The 11,238-nt window shown below is 41.1% G+C and overlaps 1 long non-coding RNA gene across 1 annotated transcript in view; it reads left to right on the plus strand.

The window, feature by feature from the left end:
- LOC112059798 (uncharacterized) overlaps nt 1-4,811 on the plus strand; it is a 79,881-nt gene extending 75,070 nt beyond the window's left edge. The window contains exon 4 of the long non-coding RNA XR_002889071.3: nt 935-4,811. This is a non-coding gene — a long non-coding RNA (uncharacterized LOC112059798). The remainder of the gene's footprint in view (nt 1-934) is intronic.
- The last annotated feature ends 6,427 nt before the right edge of the window (nt 4,812-11,238 follow it).

Genomic DNA, 11,238 nt, shown 5'->3' on the forward strand with positions numbered 1-11,238 from the left:
AAGATAGATTTTAAGTGATTATAACTTATAGGTGTACAGATCACAGTTGGTCACTTATGAAATAAAAGTAGAATAGCAATCTGAGTTCTGTAAACTAGAGAGGATTTGAATCAAGAGGTGTCTTACCCCGATGGTATAGTTCCTTCCTACACAGTCTTTGTCCTCCAGATGTGTTTCCAGGTGTTGAGTTGTGGGGGAGAGTGAGGCCAAATGATGATGTCACTTCCCCTCCTTTATAGGTTCCTCCAGCTTGCTGGAAAGATCTTTTGCTATGACATGAGTCAAGCAGTCTCCATTGTCTACCTGCTCTCTCTGAGAGGTCTCCATTTTATACAGATCCTGGGGTAGTCCTTGTAAGCATGTATTCCCCTTAATGGGCCAACATCAGTGTCTGGCTGCCCCATTGTTGTACCTGAAAGGCTGGCTGTGGTTGTTACCAACTTCACAACATATTTCAGTAACATATAGCAAAACTTCGTAATTACACATACAATGATAGCACATACAATTCAACAAAATATTAATATTCAACAGACTTAAGACTTTTAAAATGATACCATACAAGTCATACTTTTCACAAAACATGTCATAATCATATCATCATGGTAAATGGGGGGGGGGAGGATACCAGGGTGTTGCTTTGGGGTACAGAGTGTCACAACATATCTGGTCATTTACATATGCATCTGCCACTGTTTCATGTGTGCTTATAGCAGCTGCATCTGCATATTAGGTATGCAAATATATGTGCAATTGTATATACAAATTTCTGAAAATTTGGACCTTAGTTATATACCCAAAGACACAGAGAAAAGTTGGGGACAAGTTAATAACCATGCCAGAAGCCATGGCTCCAAATTCAGCTTTCTTCCCACTGATCTTTCTAGAGAAACCTATAAAACTTCATTTTGCTTTTCAATGTTTGTTTTTTCAGGAGATGAGAGAAGTTCTGCTTCCCAATATTTATGTCTCTGTTGGAACTAAAGTGACAGCTGCAGTAAGCCAAAGTAAAGAAAGGAGCTGTGAGACTCCCTTTGAAGAATGTAAAATCTCCATTTTCTATACAATAGTAGAAAGTAAGAGGAGGAAGTTATGTGCTGTGGAAAATCAAGGCTTTAAGGGAATTGATCCAAAAACACTGCTTTGAATCTACTTGATATGTAGAGCTGGTTGGAGCATTTTTGATTAAACAGTTCTCTGATGGAATACAGTGTTTCATCAAAATGGAAATGTTTGGGGGAACCAGGTAGGTTTCAATGACATTTTCATTGCAGGGAGAGAAAGAGATCTCCCACATCCCAGGCTTATGCATTAACCACTAGGCTATAGAGCAGTGGTGGGCAACCTGTGGTCCATCAGGGTAATCCACCGGCGGGCTGCAAGACAGTTTGTTTATATTGACCGTCCGCAGGCATTGCTGCCCGCACCTCCCATTGTCCAGGAATGGCAAACCATGACCACTGGGAGCTGCGGGCAGCCATGCCTGCGGATGGTCAATGTAAACAAACTGCCCGCAGACCACAGGTTGCCCACCACTGCGATAGAGTCAGTCTCTCTCTCTCTCACTCTTTCTCCTCATTTCACAAACAATTTAAAAGGTCTCTATTGCATTCTCCATTGGAACAAAAACAAAACCTTGAATTTTCAAGAAACGGAAATGTTTGTTTGTTTTTTCTGGCCAGCCCTGTGATATGCTTTTGACATTTCTGAAAAAGGCAAATACTTATGTCCATTAAATTTCACTATGTATACTGAAATACCAAGAAGGTAGCTAATGTTTGTTTATTTCTTTTGTTTCTAGTAATAACAGACTCCGTATTCTCTGTTCTTGTACAAAGGTCACTGAAGAGTCTCACCAATTTATCTTCCTTTTAGGATACTGGCACAGAACCAAATCTATTACATTAGTAGATAAATATAAAGTATGGCTTTGCCATTGATTTTGGACATAACAAAGTTAAAATATGATGTCATATTCCATTGTATATTTTCCGGAATGGCACTAGCAAACTCAACATAAAGTGCATCTAAATGAACCAATGGATGTGGTCTCATTTCAAATTGTACAAATATCTGCAAACTAGACATTTCATGACCAGCTCCATGTGGTTTTGCATACTTCAGATTTAATAGTCAAAACCAATTTTCAGCTTTTTGTATTATCAAAAATCTTTGGTTGTAACAAAATAGCAGGTCTGGAAATGCCCTAAATATTATTGATAAGTAGAAATAATCAAATTGCCTACTGTTCAATTTTACTTCCAGTCTGTAAACAATGCAAGCAAATCACCCTTCGGCAAGCACAAAACACTTTTTTTTGTTTAAGCTGAAATGAATCAATGATGTTTCCTGGAAGAAATAGGGTTTACAATGAGCTCAAACTCAAACCAGTGTTCCATATATCCAAATAATCATCAATCTAAATAGCCCATCTCAATAAAAAAAAAACTATTTGAAAAGAGGTTGGTTTCAGTTCTTGATATAAGAATTCATCAGCTTTCAAGAAGGATTAGGTTCATCAGCATTCACAATAATTCTATTTTTATACCCAGAAAAGCATAATATAAAGCATGCCTTCCCTTCCTTACTGTTTCTAATACAGCTATAGACTGTGACTAGCTATTTCAAATACAGTATCTCATCACTAAACCCCCCTACACATCATCTACTTTTTCACCATGGAGCGTAGCACTCCATTTAGTCTACAATTTAGGTCTTTGCGACATACCGGTATCATCCTGGAGGTCCCACTACCAGTTCAAACATAACATGATGAACATTGAAATCTTTGGGGGAAATTCTGTTTTAGCTCTCAATTTTATTGGAATTGAACCTTCTTATTCCAGGAATAAATCCATTAAAGATTGTGAGGAGCTCAGATACAGTGATATATCATATAAGTACCTTTAGGCATTAGATAGACATGGATTAATTTGTTCCCTCATCTTTCCTCCTTAAATCCTGGGTTTTCCATCACTATGGATCAATCAAAAGTCATCCTTTTTCCCAAATGCATAACTTCAATATATTTAATTCCTCTTTCTTTCTCTTCCCACATCGAGACTGTCATAAATCCTGTCACTTTTTCCCTTCAAAAATTATTATTCTTTATTATTATTTATATTGTGGTAGTTCACAGAGACCATCTCAGGATCTGAACTCTATTGCCTGGCATTATCTAAATATCTAGAAATATAAAGTCCCTGGCCCAAACTGCTTACAGCTTGTCTAAGACAATGCTTGAAAAACAATATAAACCTTTGACAGACAAACATGTGAGGGGACATCAGTTATGTATCTTGTTACTTTCTTCTCTCTCTCTCTCTCTCTTTACCCCTTCCCACTTCATAGTTGCCCTGCTACTCCTGTTAGCTTATGTCAATGCTGCTCTGGCATCAATTCTTTCCACTCTACCCTGTTGGCGTAGTCATGGGGATCAAATCATTCATTGATTTCATTCCACCCTTACTGCTAAATACCGCATTAAATACCATTTGATATAGTTAGCCTTCAGTTAACCACCCATTGGGATGAATAGGTCCACATTACAGTTTTCTTAGAAGTACAGTATTGAGCAGGGCCGGCTCCAGGCACCAGCTTACCAAGCAAGTGCTTGGGGCGGCACGTCCAGCTGTTCAGCGGCAATTCGGCGGATGGTCCCTCAATCCTGTTCGGAGCGAAGGACCTCCCGCTGATTTGCCGCCGCAGATGGCGATTGCGATCACAACTTTTTTTGTTTTGTTTTGTTTTTTGTTTTGTTTGGCTGCTTGGGGCGGCCAAAACCCTGGAGCCGGCCCTGATATTGAGTCAGATTCTTTACTCATATAAATGGTGAGACTCTCTTTGCATCAATGGAGCTTCATAAACTTACATCAGCAGAGAATTTGGCCCATTATTTCAGACTGCCTGTAGACTCAAAGGCAGCACTGCATTGACTTCCATTAGAATCATATTTAGAGATTAACTTCACTATTAAAGGGGGGTAGAAATTACACAAATAAATAAAGATTCAAAGATTCATTCATAGAGTTTAAGGCCGGAAGTAATCATATTAAATCATCCAGTTTGACCTTACATATATCCCATTATATTTCACCCACTTACCCCTATATTCAGCCACACAATTTGTGTTTGAGTAAAGCATAAACTGTTTGGCTAAATTATATCTTCCAGGAAGGCATCCAGTCTTGATCTGAAGATATCAAGAGATGGAGAATCACTACTTCACTCGCTAGTTTATTTCAGTGGTTACTCATTAGAACTGGCAGAGAAGGGTTATTCTATTTTGGGGATGATTTTAATATTTTGAAATTTGGTTTTGTTCTGATTTAGAACTCTACTGTTTCCTGAAAATAGCATGTGGTAAAATATTATTGAATGTATTGCAAGCATATTTTCTTTGTAGATATCATTTTATCAATGACTATTGACACTTATTTCAGTAGACTTTGAAATAGCTGTTTCATAGACTTTGATGCTAACTGGTTCAAGGAGGTCAATGAATCTGTGTTTAGAGACCGGTAACAAATGGTGTTTAGAAATGAAAGACCTTGCATTAAGGTCTTAAGGTCATTTGTTATACTCATGCCTCTATCTCTCAATAAATTGTTAAAGTCTAGTACCAACTAATGTGCCAAGACTAACAGGATGTCCAGGTACAATAATTAGCACAAAGCACTGTGGGTGTTTTATAGTGATATGGCTTTCATATGCTCTCTGGGAGGAATAACATGCTACTACTGAGTTTTTTATTGGGCCTGCTGGTGATCATTCTGCAATAGTTACTGTCTATTCAGCAGTTAAATATTCTTGCTTGGATTTCTGATGTAAATTCCTGAAACAGCAGGATTAATTCCTTGTCTGCGATTCAGGAACCACTGAAATGAAAAGAAGAAACCTAATTTTCCTTTCACTGCTCAAGTTATTTTTACAGCAGGTTGTACAGCACTATGACCTTCTGTTGGGGAAAGTGATTTTGAAGAGGAATCATGCCAAACAGTATTTGACTTGGGACTCAGCATCTTTGGGTCTTTAATTGCATACTGAAATATAACTTAATAAATTTATGTTGTCACTGAAGGTAAGAAGCATATGGAAAATCATTGTGAAAATTGTCTTAATTAATATCTCCCCTTGTAAAGATTGAGGCTCTGTGACTGCAGAGAGAGTACACAACCTCATTGCTTTTATCCTGCAGCACTGATTATGAAATTTTACATCTTAGGGGAGCTAGTGTCATATGGAATAGCTTCCCTGCATATTGACACTTAAATCATGTACTTGGCTCAGTGTTGGTGCCAAACAATCCATTTTAGTGAGAGCAGGACTGTTTTTAAATACACAGTATTTGGGAAGATTGGGAATTCTTCTTTGGATAGGTAGAAATGCATGACCACAGACAATAGTACAAACGAGCCAGGGATCATCAGAGCTACTTCAGAGTTAAGAAAAACCAAACAGAAAAAATGCTGTGTATTGGTCTGAATAGTTTTATCTTCCCTAATTTCATCTGAATTCTACAGTTATCCCGAAACATCATACTCTGAAAACAGAGCCCAGTGTCATTATATTACAATGCCTTTCGGCCAAAAGCTTTATGGTTCTTACTCCCACAAAGCAGTGCTAATGTTTAGCATTATTTAAATCTATTGCAAAACATTCTCCTAAACCCTCATTTCTCTTTCCCCCTGTGCTTTACATGACAAAAATGGATATTTTATTCTTTTTGCCTTCTCTTTTATAGTTCCTTGTACTTAGGAAAGACGTTAGAAATAACTGAGTTTCAAATAAATTAGCCATTTGTGTTGCAATGAGCAGCGCAAAATTCACTGAAAGGTGTAAGAAGTGAATAGGGCTGTACTGAAGCCACAGAAACAAGAGCTACTCTTTCCCTGCTTCTTTATTCTTTTATATTGGCAATGAACTCTATTTTTCAGTAATTGATTCTCTGGAATTTCTTAATCTCAAGCTTCTCAATTAAACTTAATTTTCAGAATCAAGGCAAGACCTGCTTGTTATACAACAGTTGTTTTCTAGCTGATCTTTTCAGTAACCCAATGGTACGTACTACTGTATGAGATTAAAACAATAGGCAGTATTTTCAAAGGTTTGCGAGCAAGTCATTCTGGGCTAGATTTCCAAAGTATTGCATATGCCTGTTTTGCATGGATATACTGGCACCTAAAAGTCATGAGAGCTTGAAGAATTAGTCCATTATTTCCATTAGTCCATTATTCATTAATAAACTCCTGCATAAGAGTCTAGGCATCTGGAATCTATTCCTGGATTCCACACCAGGCCCATATAAATGGTCTATATAATAAGTAGTGTAAGGCAGCTGTAGGTGGAGACTACTGAATGGCAGCAAAGCTGTTCTCTTCCACTACTTTAGCTTTATGATGTCAGTAGCCTATCTGGTTTCTATAAAAAGGACAGGAGTACTTGTGGCACCTTAGAGACTAACAAATTTATTAGAGAATAAGCTTTCATGGACTACAGCCCACTTCTTCGGATGCATATCAGAAATGGGCTGTAGTCCATGAAAGCTTATGCTCTAATAAATTTGTTAGTCTCTAAGGTGCCACAAGTACTCCTGTTCTTTTTGCGGATACAGACTAACACGGCTGCTACTCTGAAATCTGGTTTCTATATTCACCCAATCTTGGGGGGGGGGGAAGGAGGAAGGTAGAAGAGAAGGTACCAGCATATAATGAGGCTGAGTAGATAGCAGTAAAGAAAGAAGACAGCATCCTTCTATGGATAGGAGCCCTGGGCAGGAGGTGGGTGTGAAATCTATGAGAATAGACCTGGATAGAGCAGGCCCAGTCAGAACTCAAAACCAAGCAACACCCATCTTTGTGATATGCTTTGTACCAGGATAAATGAGTTTTGATGGTTTCAAACAATTGATCCTGAGGGGACATATAAAATATGCAATCAAATGTAGTATCCCTAGGATACTGCTTGAGAACTCAGTGCTTTGAAGAAATGGCAGCAAGCATTTGGTTAGCCAGCCAATTTGCAGGGAAACAGAGGACACTGGTAGCCTAATCTGTCTGCCAGCACCTCTGCACCCTTCATCTTATCCCTTCTATGGGGCACGAAAATCACCTGACAACTCCCCTTCCTCTGGGACTAGGTGTAGGTGTGAAATGAAGAATCCTCTCCAACACTGTATCAGCAGGTCACAGTGGCAGCCAGGTTCTGCAACATCCACCCTTGAAGATAAGGGAGGAGAGTGAATTTCATTCCACCCAAGTAGCTCCAGACAGTAGATCTCCCACTGGATGTGTAGGAGGAATAAAAAACTCAGGAGGGGTGGGATGCTTGGAGGCAGAGAGAGGAGGTTTTATTTGGGGAAGGTAGCTCACGTGAGGGAGTGCGGTGAAGACGAGAGGAGTGGGTAATGGTTGATATGTGATGAAACAGGTTGATTGGGGTGGAGCCAAAGCTTTATATGGTAAAAGCAGTAGCGTCTAGAACAGATAGAAAAGTAGCAAGACTTACTAAAATTCATAGGTTTGTTATTTCCATTACATGGAAAGAGGAAAGAAAGTGAGGCCTGATTCTGTGAGGTGCAGAGTGCTTTCAACTTCCACAGAAGTCCATAGGAGTGAAGGACACGGGACACCTCTCACTTCAGGGCCCCCCGCTCACTAGCAAATTGCCTGATTTTCCTTAGGAAAATAAATGACAGTGTCATAGTGTTAACATGTTGCTAAAATCTTATGGCTTCTGTCATCTTTACCTTTACAGGTGGAGTTGGTGACAATTTTCCACAATTCAATTTTCTGAGGAAATATTTACAGTTTTGGTTGTTGTTGTTGTTGCCATTTTGGGCCAAAGGTAAAGGACACCTCATATGGCTCTGATGGTTTTAAACTTCAAAATGGTTTGTTGTCATGTTGTTATTTAAATATTGTTCTTCTTGGAGCACCATGAGGGAACAGCTATTTTATGGGTCCTGACATCTGATTTTGTAGAACTGAATTGTAAGGGATCTTCCTCCTTTTTCCTCGTAATACTAACCTCTAGAAGCATCTTAGTAGCTGAAAGTGAGTAAGAAGAGGTTTTCTTGCTTTTATGTACATAATCCTTCCATCAAGTGCAGTCAGCAGCAACAAGGGCCAGGTCTCCCTGTGGGGTTGCCCCAGTTCCAGCTGTGCCACACACCCTCCCAGCACTCCAGAGCTGGGCAGGGCTGTGGCCACACTGCCCTCCCTACCGGTGCTCCTGGTTTGCTGCTGCGCAGCCCACTCTTCCATTGCTCCGGGACTGTGGGAAATGCAACCATACCGCCCACCCTCCCGGTGCTCCAGGGCTGAGGAAGCTGCAGCCAGAGTGCCTGCCCTCCTGGTACTCTGGGGGCTTCAGCTGCACCTGGGTGCAGTGGTGGGGGGGGGCCTCTGGGCTCCGGTGGGGGGGCACAGAAAGGGCAAGGCCTCGGGCAGAAGGGGCTGGGCTGGGCTGGTGGTTTACGTGCCACCCATGCAGCAGGGGGTAGATTCCCCTGTTCTATTTATTCCATCTGAAGCACCTGGCACTGGCCACTCTCAGAAGACAGGATATTTGGCTAGATGGACAATTGGTCTAATCCTGTATGACCGCGCTTATGTTCTTAACAATAAGTAACATATTTCCTCACAGTAACATTGGCACTGGACAATTAACTGAGTTTCTCACCAGCTGGTGTGAATATCCAAGTAGCAAATGTCGCCTTACCTCATCACTCTCCCTTTCCCCATCCACTAAACCCCAGGTGTCAGTTAGGTGTCAGTAGGTAGTGTAGCCCCAGAGTCCTCAGATACATTCAAGCAGGCTTGTCTGAGTCCCTTGGGACTGAGGATCCTCCATCTAACCCAACTGTAGTGATTTCAATTTCACTTATTGGCTGGATAGAAGGGGCTTCACCAGAATCCACTCATCTCTGCTGTTCTTCTCTGGGGCTTCAGCAAAGTGCCACATCTGTGTCATCTACCATAGTAAAGTCCTCACACTGTGTCATCTCTCATTGTGAAGACCTCTTAACAGTGGAGGATTTGCTGTGCAGAGGGGTGGACCCTTGAGCTGAATTCTTGCTCCATCCCTCCCCCACTTCTCAGTTTCACTATCTGACCAGTTCTGAGTTTATGTACAGAAATGATGGCTCTCAAAATATCTCTCAAGGAATTCTGGATAGAAAGATTATGCAAATAAAGCTCTCTCTAAGGCTGTACTTTCTGCTTTTTCCCAACAGATAGTGACAGAGAGCTTCTTGCCCGTTAGACCTTTAGGCCAAGTTTTTGTAATTATATGCAAAAAATAACTCACTCCATTTGGTTCTTTCTTTTAAAATGAATTATTGAATGAGATGATTTTCTGTTATACATGTACCAATTTTATCTTCTATGTTTTGAGTCGGGTTGTTACTGCCCTTGCCTGGGTGAGCTAGAGGGATGTGAATGCATAGAAAACCCACCCAACTCCTAGCACATCCATATAGGAAACAGACATAATTCAGAAGTCTGAGCTGAGAAGCTCACTGCTGGAGCAGCCAGCTAGTACAGCAAGCAGAACTAGCTAGCCCCAGAGAAGCCATAACTAGGGCTCCCTGTCTGTCATGGAGGTCACAGAAGTAATAGATTCTGTGATTTTTTGCGACTTCTGTGACTTCTGCAGTGGCCAGTGTGGCTGACCCCAGGGCTGCCCAGCAGCTGGCTCCGGGGACAGCTGCTCAGGTTGCCCCAGAGACAGCCACACCAGCCACTGCTGGAGTGTCCCTGGGGACAGCCACACCAGCCGCTGCTTGGGCAGCCCCCAGAAGGGTTCTCAGGGTGGCCGGCGCAGCTGTGGTCCACTGGCCCGGGCAGCGGTCCCCGCGCAGCTGGTCGGAGCTGTCATGATTTGCAACTGCGGTCCGCTGGCCCCTGGCAACTGGTCCTGCTGGCCTTGGGTGCCCCCCAACCCCTCCCCAGCACTGGCCTCCCCAGACATTCCCCTTCAGCAGTGGCTCCACCCCCGCACTCTCCCACGCTTCCCCCCTAAGATTTAGTCACAGATATTTTTAGTATAAGTCATGGACAGGTCCCAGGCCGTGAATTTTTGTTTATTGCCCATGACCTGTCCATGACTTTTACTAAGAATACCTGTGACTAAATTGTAGCTCTAGCCATAACCGTGCAAGGGACAGGCTATGATCCATCTCACCTTGTGTATTGGAAGAACTACCTTGGAGAAAGTATTAACTACTCATTTTCCACAGTAGCAACTGTCCAGCTCATTCTCATAGTGTGTCTGGAGATATTATGTCTTATAAAGGTATAACTCCTCCGGGCATCAATGCTTGGGAGAAGAGAAGTGACATTTCTTCCTCGCCAGAGACTCAGGTTCTTAGTGGCCATAATTCAACTCTTTATTTGCAGTTCACATTAATGGTTTTGAACTCTTTTGTTGAAAAGTGCCTAGAATGGAGACACTGGTACCATAAAATAAACTGTATTCTATCCCTGGTATTATCATTTGAATTAATTATGCATATTATTATTTTAATGTTCCCTCAAATTATTAACTTGCCCACAGAATTGTCTGTGGAAAATGGTAAACGTGTGAGTGTTTCTTGTGCTCACCATCTATTTTTATGCAGTTCCACAATATTTATATGTGACAAAAGCTGAACTCTATTTAAATATGCTAGCCCTGTCTAATTCCGTGTGCTTGCCTGTATTTGCATGAGGCATTCTCATTTGTGATTACATTAACAACCCCTGGCTTAGAAAGCATTCAAAATTGTAGCCCAACATTGCCGGACAATTTGCAAAGCAATTGCTGTTGATTTCCAGGAACAAAGATTTTGACATTTTGACTGTGTTCACTCTCACCAAAAAAAAAAAAAAAAAAGTGTCCTTTGATTCTGCTGACACTGGAAGTGTTTGTCATTAAATCTGTGTAGTTCATTTGACCTTGTCCTCTATACAGCTATTCTTTGTTTAACTTTCAGGGACCTGTCCTCAGTAATATCCACTTTATCACCTTACAGAAGTAAACTGCTGTTTTTGTTTCTGTTTGATTCTTTCACTTTAGATTTTGTTCTCAAAATAGGTACATATATTGAGTGTATAGGGAGAATGCTTGCAGTATTCAGTTCTTAAACATGCTGTACACCTGTGATTCTTCAGAGGGCTGGGAGATTTTCGAAGACACACAAAGGAGTTTGTCACTCTACTACCTTTGGAAATCAGTGTCAGTGAAGCATTTAATTTC

Source organism: Chrysemys picta, chromosome 5, assembly GCF_011386835.1.
Source record: "Chrysemys picta bellii isolate R12L10 chromosome 5, ASM1138683v2, whole genome shotgun sequence".
In the NCBI taxonomy this organism is placed as follows: Eukaryota; Metazoa; Chordata; order Testudines; family Emydidae; genus Chrysemys; species Chrysemys picta.